The sequence below is a fragment of the Dicentrarchus labrax genome, unplaced genomic scaffold (genome assembly GCF_905237075.1).
Source record: "Dicentrarchus labrax unplaced genomic scaffold, dlabrax2021, whole genome shotgun sequence".
Taxonomy (NCBI): domain Eukaryota; kingdom Metazoa; phylum Chordata; class Actinopteri; family Moronidae; genus Dicentrarchus; species Dicentrarchus labrax.
In genome coordinates, this window is record NW_026136720.1 from 31774714 (window position 1) to 31791786 (window position 17073).

Genomic DNA, 17073 nt, shown 5'->3' on the forward strand with positions numbered 1-17073 from the left:
CCCTGCGCTGCGCGGGGTCATGGGCAGATTTCAAGAGGACCCTATTGGTGCGTAAACAAGGAGGTATGCAGCAACTATCACATGTCTCTTTGCAGAGTGTAACAGGCGCTTTCAGGGTTTTGCTGCTCTCAAAAAGAGCACGTTGCTTTTCTCCTCTCCCTGCCCCACGGACCCTGATGAAGCCCCACACCAGCTGCGGATGAAGCTCACTCAGCTGCAGTGCAATGAGGTCGAGCGGTCGACACCAACAGCTCACACTTGTGAACTTTCACCAGCAGTTGGATAAAGACAGGTTTCCAGGAATGGGAGCATTTTCAAAGAAAATGGAGAGCTTCTTCGGCTGCGCACATTTGTGTGAGCAGACATTTTCTGTAATGAACCTGAAAGAGAACCTGTTGAGGTCCAGACTAACAGATCCCCACCTCAATTCCATGTCTCTTAGTCGTCTGACTAAACTACAGTTTCTGAGTGAGTAAAAGTATATTTCATTGCTTGGCTGAATTGTTAGACATGTTCACACCTCCCTGGTATATTTCTTGGTCATCTGAAATTCATAAAATGCAGTTTCTGAGTGACATATATTATATAATATATATATTATATAATATATTACTCAACTTTGTGGAACCTTTTTTGAATTTTTTATGCTTGATCGTTCATGGCGCTATCTGACTCTTATGTGGTATGAAAAAAAGGCTGAATTGTTTAATGTTAAAGACCTGTGTTTTCTTGGTCATCTGAAATTCATAAAATGCAGAGTGACTATATTTAACCTGTATATTTCTCAGCTTTGTGGAACTTTTGTGGAATTTTAAATTGTTTGTTCCTTGTGTTATATGACTCTGATGTGATATGAAATAATTTCCCCCTGCGATTATTAAAGTATTTCTGATGCTGATTCTGAAAGAAAGGCTGAATTGTTTTGCGGAGACCTGTTTACAGCTGAGTGGCTTACAATAGGTTATACAAAAAAAGACAATTGTTTTGGCACAGATGGTTAATATGCAGTGCATTTGTACGGAAGCGTATTGCATTCACTTGAAAATGTATTTTTTTGGTTTGTTTTTCTAAGTAATTATTTGTGTTTTTCTGAGTAATTTTTTTGCCTGTTTTTCTGAGTAATTATTTCTGTTGTTCTGAGTAATTTTTTTGGGGGTTTGTTTTTCAGATTTTTTTTCTGAGTGTAGAGAGCATTTGAAACAATAGACCAAAAAATAAATTACTCAGAAAAAACTATTTTTTAAAAAAGTGAATGCAATACGCTTCCGTACATTTGTTATTGTAATATAAATAAAATTGCTATAATGCAGTGCATTTGCATGTGACTTTATTGTGGTGCTCAGTATTTTCCCATTATCGAATCTGGCCCCCTTTGAGGATAGTTTGGACACCCCTGGTCTAGTTATTATTTTTATTTTACATAAAGCAGCTTTTTTGTTGATTCTGGTGACCCCTGTGGACAAAAGTGGTAATGTTTCCAAATCGAACAGTGGTAGGCATTTAGAATCTTCTTACTGATGGTCTTGTGTGCTACTGTAGGTCATATAGAGGCATCAGTTATATCAGTTATAAGGAGTTCGGTCTAGACCTGCTCTATCTGAAAAGTGTCCTGAGATAACTTCTATTATGATTTGGCGCTATACAAATAAAATTGAATTGAATTGAATTGAATCAGGATGAAACTGAGATGGTACAACTATTTAAAAAACTCCTTGTAGTACGTTTAACCCAAATGTTCTTTTTTAGTTAGTCTAGTTTTAAACTTTATTGACTTGTGTTACTGAGTTTCTTTCTGAATAAATATCAGGTTTAATTTAATGTCAAGTATTAAATTAATTCATTACAACAAGAAGCAAAAATGTTCAAGCATTGACTGGAAGTCTGCCATGTGCCTTGTTTTACTGAAGCACTTCTACTGAATGCACTGCAGTGTGTGTAGGAGAATCTTTAGGTATGGCTTAAATTGTTTAGCTAAGCAGTAGGACTTTTCTACGCATATTAATACATACGTTAATACATACAATCTGAGATTCTGAGAGGTTATTATTATGATCCATTAATTTGCCATGATCCAGAAAAGGATGCGACTGGTGACTGTTGTAATGTATAGTCAGTATCAAGTATTTGAATTTACATTAGAAACATGCCTGATCTGTGTTCACACTCTTGCTGTGGTCCTCACTTTTATAGGGCAGTACTATGTTATGTCACCATAGTAACTACTCAGCTGATTGGCTTTTTACAGAAGCTTCAAAACTGCCTAGTGCCTTGAAAGTCCCACCCCCAACATACTACACCACTTGACCTCTGACCTTGGAGCCTGTCTCTTCCTTCTCAGTACTCTGACACCTCTCTCATTACAGTGAGTAGGCGTAATTAGATCATTACTGCACACTAAATGTTAATTGAGCTTTCAAGCAAACACAATGTAAAAATACATATTTATTACATAGTGAATGATTCATGGACTTTCACTCAACTTAAACAGACTATAAATTGAACAAATAAATCGCATCCTTCGTGTAGGGCACTACTAGAGGATGGAAATTTAATTTAGGTTTATTTAGGTGTTCAGGTTGATGACACTGATTTTATTAACACTGGCTATTAATAGTTATTTGAGTTAATAGTTATAGTTACCTTTATTGAATTCAGCCAAAGTAATTATTTTATATATGCCATGTGTCAAAAGAAGTCAAAAAAAGACTTACTTCAGAAAGGAATTGACCCAAAGTAGTGCCAGCTAAATATTTGAAATGCTTCAAGACTCAGCTGTCATTCCAGCCATATTTGGCACGATAGCCTGCTTTAAGCCTTACTGTGTAAGCAAACCAGACTGAATATAAGGGGTACAAGAGGAGCTTCAGTGTGTGTGGTGGTAGACCAGTGAAGTTCCTGCTTGTGGTGAGGATATCTACTATTGCATTGTACAATTTAAATATCTTCCTCATTTTAGAAATTAGTTTACAAAATATAGTGTCATATAAGAGTAGAAATATATATGTATTACTTTTCAATGCACTCTGTGCTTTCAATGTATAATTTCCTTGTAACTTTACAGTATAATATGTGTATGTTAAATTTTTACAATTCATAGTTTTCTGCACTGACAAAGGAAAGGATAAGGTATGTGCAGCTTTTACCATTGATTACAGTTTTATGATATGTATAAGTATATCTATGTTTAGTCAGTGGATGGCAAGGTGAAGCAGTGGTTAGTCTCACACTGAGAAGGGTCAAGGTTCAACCTGCCAAACCAGCTACAGCAGGTTGTGTGAATTTTGCATGTTCTCACCATGCCTGCTTTAATTGGCAGCTCTAAATTGCCCGTAGGTGTGAATGTAAGAGTGAATAGTTGTGGCTCAATGTCAACTGGGTTAGACTCGAACCCCCTTAAAGGATGATCGGTTATAGCTAAAGAATGCTTGGATAATTCATTTATATTTAGGTGTTGTTCACCCATTGTGTACAAACCTCAAATAACAATTGATTATAAGAAATAAAACATCAGTCCAAGATTGCTCTTGTTTGACTTGCTGCAGACATAAGCCACCACCATGAGTACGGACACGGAGATGGCCGTTTATGGCAAAGCTGCCATATACCTCCGTAAGCCAGAGAAGGAGAGAATTGACCCTCAAAACAAACGCTTTGATGCCAAGGCCGCCTGCTACATGGCCGATGCCAAGGAGCTGTACTTGAAGGCAACAATCCTCAAGAAAGATGGTGGCAAAGTCACTGTCAAAGTCCTGGACACGGAGGAGGTTAGTATCACTAAATCAGAGTAAACTGGGATTCAATACGATCAGCCCTCAATGTGACAAATGTCTTGTTCCAGGAGAGGACAGTTAAAGAAGATGACATCTCTCCAATGAACCCTCCGAAGTTTGACAAAATTGAGGACATGGCCATGATGACCCATCTCAATGAAGCCTCTGTGTCGTATAACCTCAAAGAGCGTTATGCAGCATGGATGATCTACGTAAGAAAAGCTGCCTAATAAGAACAGAGAAATATACCTATATACAGCGAAACTAGCTATACTAAGAGTTAACTGCTGGATCACTTTCAGACCTACTCTGGGCTGTTCTGTGCCACTGTGAACCCCTATAAGTGGCTCTCAGTTTACGATCAGGAAGTTGTAAATGCTTATAGAGGCAAGAAGCGTATGGAGGCTCCACCCCACATCTTCTCTGTCTCTGACAACGCTTTTCAGTTCATGCTTACTGGTAAGTTGTTACCATAACAACGTTGAATTAATCAATATATGAGGTTTTTGCTGAGTAAAAAAATGGTTATTCTTTTTTCCCCCAATTGAACAGATAGGGAGAACCACTCTGCTTGATCACGTAAGTTTCACATTTGTTGACTTTGCTGAACATAATCTGATATAATTCTTACAAGTCTATGTCTATACCTAGTGGAGAATCTGGTGCTGGAAAGACTGTCCACACCAAGCAAGACAAGAAGAGGGACACATCAAAGGTTTGTTACTGTATGATGATTACAATTCAGTGTCCTTTAAGTATGGAATACATACATTCATTTTCTGACATCAATTTTAAACCTGGATTATAGGGATCAGATTATTGCAGCCAATCCTCTGTTGGACGCCATACAGATTTTTTAAAAGTGATTATCTTTTGTGTGGTCACCTTTCTTAAAACAGAATGCTATTGATATCCTGGGCTTCACTAATGAAGAGAAGATGAGCATCTACAAGATGACTGGTGCTGTGCTCCACCATGGTAACAAGAAGTTCAAGCAGAAGCAGCGTGAGGAGCAGGCTGAGCCAGATGGTACAGAGGGTGAATATTTAATGTCAGCTCAAAGTGAATAGCTTGTGAATACCAATGGAAGTTCTTTATCTGGCTGGTTTCTTTTACATCATGATGGAAGGTCACAGTCTAAGACCGCATGTATGAATTACTAAACTTTTTCAGATGCTGACAAGGTTGCTTACTTGCTGGGTCTGAACTCTGCTGACATGCTGAAGGCTCTGTGCTATCCCAGAGTTAAGGTCAGAAATGAGTTTGTCACCAAGGGACAGACATTGGTGTCCTGGATATTGCTGAATTTGAAATCTTTGATGTAAGCTTAATTTCAAACGATTCATCAGCTGATACTTTTCATGACTGAATCATTCTTATTGTCTGAAAGATATTACACTGAATATTTCTCCCCTCACAGTTCAACAGCATGGAGCAGCTGTACATCAACTTCACCAATGAGAAACTGCGACAGTTTTTCAACCACACTATGTTTGTCCTGGAGCAAGAAGAGTACAAGAAGGAGGGTATTATCTGGGAGTTCATTGACTTTGGCATGGACTTGGCTGCCTGCATTGAGCTGATTGAAAAGGTAATCATTTCATTTTGTCATTCTGTTTGATTGTTCTTGTTTTCACTTAATTTATGCCATAATAACATACATCATTCTACTTTTTTCAAGCCCATGGCTATCTTCTCCATCCTTGGAGAGGAGTGCATTTTCCCCAAGGCTACAGACACATCCTTCAAGAACAAGCTGTATGACCAGCATCTTGGCAAAAACAGAGCATTTAAGAAGCCAAAGCAAGGCTGAGGCCCACTTCTCCCTGGTGCACTATGCTGGTACCGTGGACTACAATATCAACGGCTGGCTGGACAAGAACAAGGATCCACTGAATTAATCTGTTTTTCAGCTGTACCAGAAGTCCTCAGTGAAACTGCTGGTCCATCTCTATCCTCCTGTTATTGAGGGTATGATAGTAGATAGATTGATAGATTTTCAAGCTTATAGATAATGTATATTTTTACCTAACTATAGCATGTGTTCATGTAAATATTGAGTCTGGTTTTGAAAAAAAACATGTCCACTTAAAACCATCCACAGAGACTGGTGGCGGTAAGAAGGGAGGCAAGAAGAAGGGTGGTTCTATGCAGACTGTGTCTTCCCAGTTTAGGGTAAGATTTAACATTTCAAACTTTGGTATAAAATCTTATCTATGTTTAATATCACAGTTGTGACATTTTATGACAAGAGAACTTGGGCAAGTTGATGACTTACTTGGATGGAGCACCCATCCTCACTCTGTGTGCTGTCTGATTCCCAATGAAACAAAGACTCCAGGTACATAGAGACCATGATTTCCATTTGAGTGTTTTGAGGGGTGGTTTTGTTTAGTTGGTATGGTTTACTTCAGGTTGTGTTGCTTCAACAAAGAGAGTAACTACTATATTCATTTAAAGAAGTAATTAAGAAATATTCTTTTACAGGTCTGATGAAGAACTTCCTGGTCATCCACCAGCTCAGGTGTAACGGTGTGCTGGAGGGTATCAGAATCTGCAGAAAACGTTTCCCCAGCAGAATCCTCTATGCTGACTTTAAGCAGAGGTATCAACGGATATTCTAACACAATTATGATGCAGACTATTCAAAGAAAATGTTCACACTGACCACTGACTCTCTTATAAAAGGTACAAGGTGCTGAATGCCAGTTTCATCCCTGAGGGCCAGTTCATTGATAACAAGAAGGCTTCAGAGAAGTTGCTTGGATCAATTGATGTTAATCATGACGAGTACAGATTTGGACACACCAAGGTAAGCACATTGATATACTTTAATGTACTTACCAAGGAGCACATATTTTTCAGTCATTTTTTTTCTTTATGGAATAGAAGAGTATCCTGAAAACATAACCCATGGGGAATTAGGCCATGAAGGAGCCAATGCAACATTGCCATCATGTGGCCATGGATAAACATTACATATTGCCTTGTAACTTGTTACCAAGAGGCTTAAACCCCAGATCATTTATGCCCAAGATTCTGTGGTTCTTTCTCACCTATTTTAAATCAAGGGGGAAAATATTAAATAATAAATAATATATTTTACTCTTACTTCTACAAATTTAATCAGATTATCACCAAATATATTCAATATGTGAGTGAGTCTGCAAAAAAGTTATTAATTTATTTTTACCATTTGCTACAAGATTGTATTTATAGTAATTACCTAATTCTTATATGGGCTATTTACATAAATTGAAGTACTTTGTGGATACATCACAACTACGACCAAATTTAGAAGCACATACCAAGTGACCCTGTATAACTTGATTGCATTCTGTCAAAGGTGGTGCTGCAGAACTCATCATGTCTGACTCACTTGAAATTTGGCACAATTCACTTGTAAAAAGGCTAATGTGCAAAAAGACAGACCTGTCAGCCATTTAGCATAATTGCATTTCACTGTTTAAAGTATTTAGATATAGATCCTGATGCAGATAAAACAAATTATAAACATGTTTCTTTATCTCTGATGATACAAAAAAGTATTTTTTTAAATACAGTAAATATATTATATATTTTTCATTTTTAAATGATTGTGTAGGGTACATGCTCATTTTCTACCTTTCTAGTTTAATCTTTAGTATGCTGTAGAGTAAAGACATACAGTGAATTTCTATTTTCTGTTTATTTAGGTGTTCTTCAAAGCCGGCCCGCTGGCTACCCTTGAGGAGATGAGAGATGAAAAGCTGGCATCTCTGGTTACCATGACTCAATTTAATTCAATTCAATTTTATTTGTATAGCGCCAATTCATAACAGAAGTTATCTCAGGACACTTTTCAAATGGAGCAGGTCTAGAGCGAACTCCTTATAACATTTACAGAGACCCAACAGTACCACCAAACTGATGCTATCCATCGCACTGAGGAGCTTGAAGAAGCCAAGTAAGTACATTTTAAACAATTAAATGGAAATAAGTGTAAAACTATCGTGTAGCTCAACTGACAATGGTATTTCTGGTATCAATACTTGAATTTAAACAAATGTATACAGATATTACAATTTTATTTGTTTACAAATTTGTTTAGTTATTTTAGGGCAAACATTTTCGATTGCAGCTGTGCTTTTATATTTTTTTCTAGTTCCTTAAACATTTCTATCTCATATATGCAATAAATTTTTTTTTTAAGTATTTGTAACTTTAAGATTTTCACTCAGAGACAGATTCACACCTTTTTGAAACAGGAAAAAGCTGGCCCAGCGCCTTCAGGAGGCTGAGGTAGAGATTGAGGCAGTGAATTCAGCTCAGAAGGAGGCTCGTTCTCTCAGCACTGAGCTCTTCAAAATGAAGAACTCTTATGAGGAAGCTCTGGATCAGCTGGAGACCATGAAGCATGAAAAACAAGAACCTCAAACGTGAGTTCTGACCACATTATTATTACTTCATTAAGTTAGAATAATGTATTTATATTTTCCAATTCAAAGCTTAACGATATAACATAACATGTATCTCTCTGCAGAGGAGAAGTCCAAGAAGCAGGTGGAGACAGAGAAGTCTGAGATCCAGACAGCTCTTGAAGAAGCTGAGGTACACTTATTCCACGGAGGTCTTCTGAAAATACACGGACAAATGTTTTATAAATGGTTAGAAAGCAAAGATGACTGTTGTTTTCTTTGACATCATTAGGGGACTTTGGAATATGAAGAGTCTAAGATCCTGCGTGTCTAGTTGGAGCTCACCCAGATTAAGAGTGAAGTAGACAAGAAGCTGGCAGAGAAGGATGAAGGGATGGAGCAGATCAAGAGGAACAGCCAGAGGGTGACTCCATGCAGAGCACTCTGGATTCTGAGGTCAGGAGCAGGAACGATGCCCTGAGAATCAAGAAGAAGATGGAGGGAGACCTAAATCAGATGGAGATTCAGTTGAGCCATGCCAATTGTCAGGCTTCTGAGTCCCAGAGGCAGCTGAGGAATGTGCAAGCACAGCTGAAGGTATTGTAAGACATAAAGTTGTTTCACAGACTATGGTCAGTGCACCTACATTTTGGCTGTCATGTGAATATTTTGCTGATATTTCTTCACCAGGATGCTCAACTGCACCTTGATGATGCTCTCAGAGCCCAGGATGACTTCAAGGAACAAGCTGCTATGGTAGAGCGCAGGAACGGTCTCATGGTGGTTGAAATTGAGGAACTTAGAGCTGCTCTGGAACAGACAGAGAGAAGCTGCAAAATCGCCGAGCAGGAGCTGGTGGACGCCAGTGAGCGTGTTGGACTTCTTGAGTCTAGGGTAAGACAATTCTGTTAAGATCTGCACGGTAGAGCAAATGTAAGAAAACATGCAAAACAAATATTATCTAAATATTATCTTCACTTTCTGGTTTTCTAAAGGTGCGTGAGCTGGAGGCAGAGGTTGAGGCTGAGCAGAGACGTGGAGCAGATGCTGTTAAGGGTGTCCGCAAATATGAGAGGAGGGTGAAGGAGCTCACATATCAGGTACAACTATATTAAGATTTTACATGTACTGTACAGATAAATCTGGCTTACTTTCCATGAAATATATTTAAACACAAATCTATATTTTCTTTTACAGACTGAGGAGGACAAGAAACATTTTACCAGGCTACAGGATCTGGTTAACAAACTGAAGCTCAAAGTGAAGGCCTACAAGAGGCAGGCTGAGGAAGCGGTAAGGACTCACATTTAATTTTAAACAATGGGCTAATGGATACACTGTCATATTTATGTTATGTACAGTACACCTAGTAGGCTATTTTCAACATTTTAACATTTTTCTGTTTTTCTGTATTTCAGGAGGAGCAAGCCAACGTTCACCTGTCCAAGTGCAGAAAGGCATCATGGAGAAGAAACATTCACAGGTCTTCACAGGTTTTCTCATACATGCTCTCTGTGCTCTTTCTGGGAAAAGTCACCAAGCAAATCGGAGTATTATGCACAATAGTATAAACAATACGGAGAGCAGCAGAACTGCATACTTTTCTGGGAAAAGTCACCAAGCAAAGAGAAAGTAAAAACCGACCCAACGTGGTAAGTGCAGGTTTAGCAAATAAAATACTGACTATACTTCAGGTAATAATCCAATATTTTCCCTGACATATGTGCTGGAAACATTGAAATGAACATTTCCAATAACACAAGTTCCTCATACTATAGTAACAACACTCAAAGGAAAAAAGAAAAACATGACAGCAAAAACGCTACCCTTCAAAATAAAAGTTTGCGCTTCACTGCCTTGTTCATAATATGGCGCAACAACATCACACCACTACACCAAGCATATGGATGAACGTGACTTGATATTTTAGTATCACATGGTAAAGTAGAAATCACAGTCAGCTGTTCTGTAACAAGATACAGATGTGTGGTGTGGGTCATTATTGGGTGCACTTTAATTTCAAAGTAAATTAACATTTCTGACTGTAAATTATTCTTTATCACAGAGATTTTTCAGATTGTGACAACATGTCAATGACAAGTGAATGTAGATTTTTTTTTTTTGTCACTGCAAGTTCAACACTATTGCCTGTGACATTTAAAAATGCTATTGCTCAACAACCAGAGTGGTTGACATTCAAAGTGCAGTGATGTGCATGAAGCCAAAAAATGAACTTCAAGCTGCAGAGTTAGATAAAGTGTTAATAGGTTGACATATGAGTGTGACTACCACAGAGATATCCCTTACACCTTATCATAAGTAGTTGTTGTATGTTTTTTTTTATTATATTTATTTATTTATATATTAATTGTTGATCTATTAGTATTTTAAAGATTTATTTTTAATCAAAAAAATTAAATAATCTGTGAGAAGCATTAGAATACATGTGTATTTTTACTGTAACTGTATTCACCAATATCAATAAATAAACCGTTTGTCAAAAGACCTAAAATTAAGGTTTCCTTTTTAGGTAGGAATTAACACAAATTCAAGATGTGCCTTTGCTGATGGAAAACTGAAACATAAGATGTATTAGCTGCAAATGCCAACTTCATGTAACCATCAGCTGTCCTCCTAACCATATTCGGCTTGTGTCCCGCATTTAACTTCTACTTTGTCAGCAACACACATTTAATACAAGGATTCCAATTCCAGTCTGTGAGTGTTGGAAAAGATCTGTAAAGCTCATGTTTGTGATGATATTATCGACTTACTTTAATCAATAGGATGTATTGGACATTAGTAGTCTAAGTATGCAGTACTGTTACACAGCATAATGTGAGAATTACAAATCTTTAATTTAATTTTACATTTTCCTGTTGAGCAAAACTTTTTACATTAACTAAGGATATAAGTGGTAACACACATAAGTAACCCCTCACTATGAGTAGAGTCAGTCAACAGGTGGTAGAAAGGATGGAAAGAGGGCCATCACTGATTTTGACTTTGCTCTCCATATGACCTATATTGTCTGGAGACAATGAAATAAAGCCTGGAAGTTACTGACTGGATGAGGTTAAGTAGTAAAAAGTAGCAAGAACACATCAAAGTATTTTGTGTGGATTTGTGAATTTGATAGTTGCAGAAAAGTCTCTCCGGGAACCATCACCTTACCGCGATGGAGAGGTTTGGGTGCTTCTATGAACCTGAGAGATGTGTTATCGGGAACAATATGCTCCTGGTAGGGTCTCCCAAGGCAAAGTGGTCTCAGGTGAGGGGCCAGACTAAGAATGGTTCACAAACCCCATGGAAGTACATAGAAGATGAAAAGAGTCTGGAGCAGGGCCTGGAAGGGGGGCCCGAAAGTGAGCGCCTGGTTGCCGGGCTTGCCATTGAGCCCAGCCGGGCATAGCCCGAGGGAGTGACGCAGCCTTGGACTTCTGTGTTAGTCATGGATTGTCCATAACGAACACCATGTTCGTACATAGGAATGCTCATAAGTGTACGTGGTACCAGAGCACCTTAGGCCAAAGGTCTATGATCTATTCTGTGATCGTATCATCAGACCTGAGGCTGCATGTATTGGACATTCGGGTAAAGCGAGAGGCGGAGCTGTCAACTGATCACCATCTGGTGGTGAGTTGTGTTAGGTGGCGGGGGAAGCCACTGGACAGACCTGGTCAACCCAAACGTGTAGTACGGGTGCACTGGGAGCGTCGCGAGGAGGCCCCTGTCCGAGAGACCTTCAACTCCCACCTCCGGCGGAGCTTCTCCTGCATTCCTGTGGAGGCGGGATGGTTGGTGTTCAAAGCTTCTATTGCTGAAGCTGCGGCTGTGAGCTGTGGTCTTAGGGTCTTTGGTGCCTCAAGGGGCAGTAACCCTCGAACACGGTGGTGGACACCAGTGGTCAGGGAAGCCGTCCGACTGAAGAAGGAGGCCTTTGTGAATATTTTGCTGATATTACTTTACCAGGATGCACAACTACACCTTTATGATGCTGTCAGAGCCCAGGACGACTTCAAGGAACAAGCTAGTATGGTAGACAGCAGGAACGGTCTCATGGTGGCTGAAATTGAGGAACTTAAGAGCTGCTCTGGAACAGACAGAGAGAAGCTGCAAAATCACTGAGCAGGACCTGGTGGACGCCAGTGAGTGTGTTGGACTGCTGCACTCTCAGGTAAACAAGAACTGTCATTTCTTCAGTCATTCAAAAATCTTTTCATGAGTAAACCTGGTAAATGAAGCATGCTAGCTCCAGAAACTTGAGTCTAGGGTAAGACAATTCTGTTAAGAGCTGCACGGTAGAACAAATGTAAGAAAACATGCAAAACAAATATTATCTAAATATTATCTTCACTTTCTGGTTTTCTAAAGGTGCGTGAGCTGGAGGCAGAGGTTGAGGCTGAGCAGAGACGTGGAGCAGATGTTATTAAGGGTGTCCGCAAATATGAGAGGAGGGTGAAGGTGCTCACCTATCAGGTACAACTAAATTAAGGTTTTACATGTACTGTACAGATCAATCTGGCTTACTTTCCATGAAATATATTTAAACACAAATCTATATTTTCTTTTACAGACTGAGGAGGACAAGAAACATTTTACCAGGCTGCAGGATGTGGTTAACAAACTGCAGCTCAAAGTGAAGGCCTACAAGAGGCAGGCTGAGGAAGGGGTAAGGACTCACATTTAATTTTAAACAATGGGCTACTTGATACACTGTCATATTTATTTTACGTACAGTACACCTAGAAGACTATTTTCAACATTTCAACATTTTTCTGTTTTTCTGTATTTCAGGAGGAGCAAGCCAACATTCACCTTTCCAAGTGCAGAAAGGTCCAGCATGAACTGGAGGAGGCTGAGGAGCATGCTGACATTGCAGATTCCCAGGTCAATAAACTGAGAGCAAAGAGTCGTTACTCTGGCAAGGTAAATATATATTCATTTTGTGATCAATAACTAAAACAGCATCATCATTCTTTGATTTATGTCTGTTTGTTGGAACAGATTCTTAACTGTATAATATTCATACCATTACACAGTATTAGGTTTAAATGCTATAAAATTAATTGATTAAAATCAGTCACCTAAAGCTAATTAAAATCAAATTTACACAAACAATTCATCTGTTTTTTACAGGGAAAAGGAGCTGCTGAGTAAAGCATGCTTAGTGTTTCACTGTGTTGAATCATATAATATGATATAATTCATGCTGAAAAAATAAAGATTAAATGGTTTCTCTTAAATTGCTGTCTGTTATACTTTCATGTCTTTGCTTCCCATGAAAGTTAGCTAATGTGAGGTTTGAGAGACACTAACCAAATAGTTTTTACAATCATTCATTAATGCAGAATGCATAACTGTTCACTGTGTCACTCAAAATATTATCAAATGATATAAATCAAAAATGAGAAAAGATCATATACTGTACAATAATAACATAATTTATATAACTCGGTCAAACTACAGTTCCAAGCATGTGGATGAACCTGACTTGATATTTTAGTATGACATGGTAAAGTAGAAATCAGTCAGCTGTTCTGTAACAGGCTACAGATGTGTGGTGTGGGTCATTATTGGGTGCACTTTAATTTCAAAAAACTAAATTAACATTTCTGACTGTAAATCATTCTTTATCACAGAGATTTTTCAGATTGTAACATCATGTCAATATGTTGGATGACAAGTGAATGTAGAATTTTTATTTTGTCACTGCAAGTTCAACGCTATTGCCTGTGACATTTAAAAATGCTATTGCTCAACAACCGGAATGGTTGACATTCAAAGTGCAGTGATGTGCATGAAGCCAAAAATGGACTTGAAACTGCAGAGTTAGTTAAAGTGTAAATAGATTGACCTATGAGTGTGAATACCACAGACATATCCCTTACACCTTATCATAAGTAGTGGTTGTATATTTTTTATTATATTTATTATTTATTTATTGTGAAACTATTTAAATATTAATTGTTGATCTATTTAGTATTTTAAAGATTTATTTTTTAAGCAAATAAATTAAATAATCTGTGAGAAGCATTAGAATAGATGTGTATTTTTACTGTAAATGTATTCACCAATATCAATGAATAAACAGTTTGTCAAAAGACCTAAAATTAAGGTTTCCTTTTTTAGGTAGGAATTAACACAAATTCAAGATGTGCCTTTGCTGATGGAAAACTGAAACATAAGATGTATTAACAGCAAATGCCAACCTCATGTAACCATCAGCTGTCCTCCTAACCATATTCGGCCTGTGTCCCGCATTTAACTTCTACTTTGTCAGCAACACACATTTAATACAAGGATTCCAATTCCAGTCTGTGAGTGTTGTACAAGATCTATAAAGCTCATGTTTGTGATGATATTATCGACTTACTTTAATTAATAGGATGTATTGGACAACAGTAGTCCAAGTATGCAGTACTGTTACAGAGCATAATGTGAGAATTACAAATCTTTCATTTAATTTTACATTTTCCTGTTGAGAAGAACTCAGTTACATTAACTAAGGATATAAGTGGTAACACACATAAGTAACCCCTCACTATGAGTAGAGTCAGTCAACAGGTGGTAGAACGGATCTAAGGGATGCTCTGAAATAGACAGAAAGGGGGGCAAGAGGGCCATTACTGATTTTGACTTTGTTCTCCATATGACCTATATTGTCTGGGGACAATGAACTAAAGCCTGGAAGTTACTGACTGGATGAGGTTAGGTAGTAAAAAGTAGCAAGAACACATCAAAGAATTTTGTTTGGATTTGTGAATTTGATAGTTGCAGAAAAGTTTCTCCGGGAACCATCACCTTACCGGGATGGAGAGGTTTGGGTGCCTCTATGAACCTGAGAGCTTTGTTGTTGGGAGCAATATGCTCCTGGTAGGGTCTCCCAAGGCAAAGTGGTCTCAGGTGAGGGGCCAGACTAAGAATGGTTCACAGACCGCATGGAAGTACATACAAGATGTAAAGAGACCTGTCCCGGAGGAAGCCCGGGGCCCCCGTCTGGAGCCAGGCCTGGAGGGGGGGCCCGAAAGAGAGCACCTGGTGGCCGGGCTTGCCACGGAGCCCGGCCGGGCGTAGCCCGAAGGAGTGACGTGGCCTCATCTTTATCCCGCGGGCCCACCACTCATTGGAGAAACCATTGGGGTCGGATGCAATGCCAAATGGGTGGCAGTAAAGGCAGGGGGCCTAGACAGACCAGACCGGGGCAGCAAAAGCTGGTTTTGGGGACGTGGAATGTCACTTCACTGGGGGGAAGGAGCCGGAACTGGTGCGGGAGGTGGAGCACTATCGATTAGATCTGGTGGGGCTTACTTCTACGCACAGTCGAGACTCTGGATCCTTACTCCTGGAGAGGGGTTGGACTTTATTCTTCTCTGGAGTTGCCCAAGGTGTGAGGCGCAGGGCTCGTGTGGGGATACTAACTAGTCCCCGGCTGAGCGCCGCTACGTTGGAGTTCACCCCGGTGGACGAGAGGGTCGCCTCCCTATGCCTATAATCTGTGGGGGGGGGGGACTAAGAGTGTTGTTTGTGCTTATGCACCAAACAGCAATGCAGAATATTCGGCCTTCTTGGAGACCCTGAATGAAGTACTGTATAGGGCTTCAGTAGGGGACTCCATCATTCTCCTTGGAGACTTCAACGCACATGTGGGCAATTATGGAGATACTTGGAGGGGCATGATTGGGAGGAATGGCCTCCCGACTTGAACCAGAGCGGTGTTTTCTTACTGGACTTCTGTGCTAGTCATGGATTGTCTATAACGAACACCATGTTCGTACATAGGGTTGCTCATAAGTGTACGTGGTACCAGAGCAACTTAGGCCAAAGGTCTATGATCTATCTTGTGATTGTATCATCAGACCCGAGGCTGCATGTATTGGACACTCAGTAAAGAGAGGGGTGGAGCTGTCAACTGATCACCATCTGGTGGTGAGTTGGGTTAGGTGGCGGGGGACAGACCTGGTAAACCCAAAGGTTTAGTACGGGTTAACTGGGAACGTCTGGAGGAGGCCCCCTGTTCAAGAGACCATCAACTCCCACCTCCGGTAGAGCTTCTCCTGCATTCCTTTAGAGGTGGGGGACATCGAACCGGAGTGGTTGGTGTTTAAAGCTTCTATTGCTGAAGCTGCGGCTGTGAGCTGTGGTCTTAAGGTCTTGGGTGCCTCAAGGGGCGGTAACCCTCGAACACGGTGCTGGACACCGGTGGTCAGGGAAGCCGTCCGACTGAAGAAGGAGGCCTTCTGGGGGACTCCCGAGGCAGCTGCAGGGTACCGACAGGCCCAAAGGACTGCAGCCGCAGCTGTGAGGGAAGCAAAACAGCGGGTGTGGGAGGAGTTCGGAGAGGGGGAAGCGGGGAACCATTCAAGCTGTGTACAGCGGGGATGGGACACTGCTGACCTCAACTGAGGAGGTAATTGGGCGGTGGAACGAGCACTGGGGGACTCCGGAACCCGACTAGACCAACAAACCCACCCTCTGTGATAGAGGCAGGGCTTGAGTGTGAGAGGGATCTGCATCAATTTCCCTGCGGGAAGTCACTGAGGTAGTCAAACAACTCCACAGTGGCAAAGCCCCGGGGATTGATGAGATTCGCCCAGAAATGCTCAAGGCTCTGGGTGTTGAGTGTTGTCTTGGTTGATACGCCTTTTCAACATTGCGTGGAAGTCAGGGACAGCGCCAAAGGAGTGGCAGACTGGGGTGGTGGTTCCCCTATTTAAAAAGGGGGACCAGAGGGTGTGTGCAAACTACAGAGGCATCACACTACTCAGCCTCCCTGGGAAAGTTTACTCTAAGGTGCTGGAAAGGAGGGTCTGGTTAATTGAAAGAAAGAAACCAACTCTACACTCTTGCAGGTGTTCTAGAAGGGGCCTGCGATATGCCCATCCGGTCTACATGTGCTCTTGGAG

General features: G+C 40.2%; 1 protein-coding gene and 1 pseudogene across 3 annotated transcripts in view; one reads left to right on the top strand and one right to left on the bottom strand.

The window, feature by feature from the left end:
- The window catches only part of cpne2 (copine II), a 247181-nt gene that overhangs the window by 88277 nt on the left and 141831 nt on the right, over positions 1–17073 (bottom strand). The window lies entirely within an intron of this gene.
- Positions 3543–8187, top strand: LOC127353831 (myosin heavy chain, fast skeletal muscle-like; annotated as a pseudogene).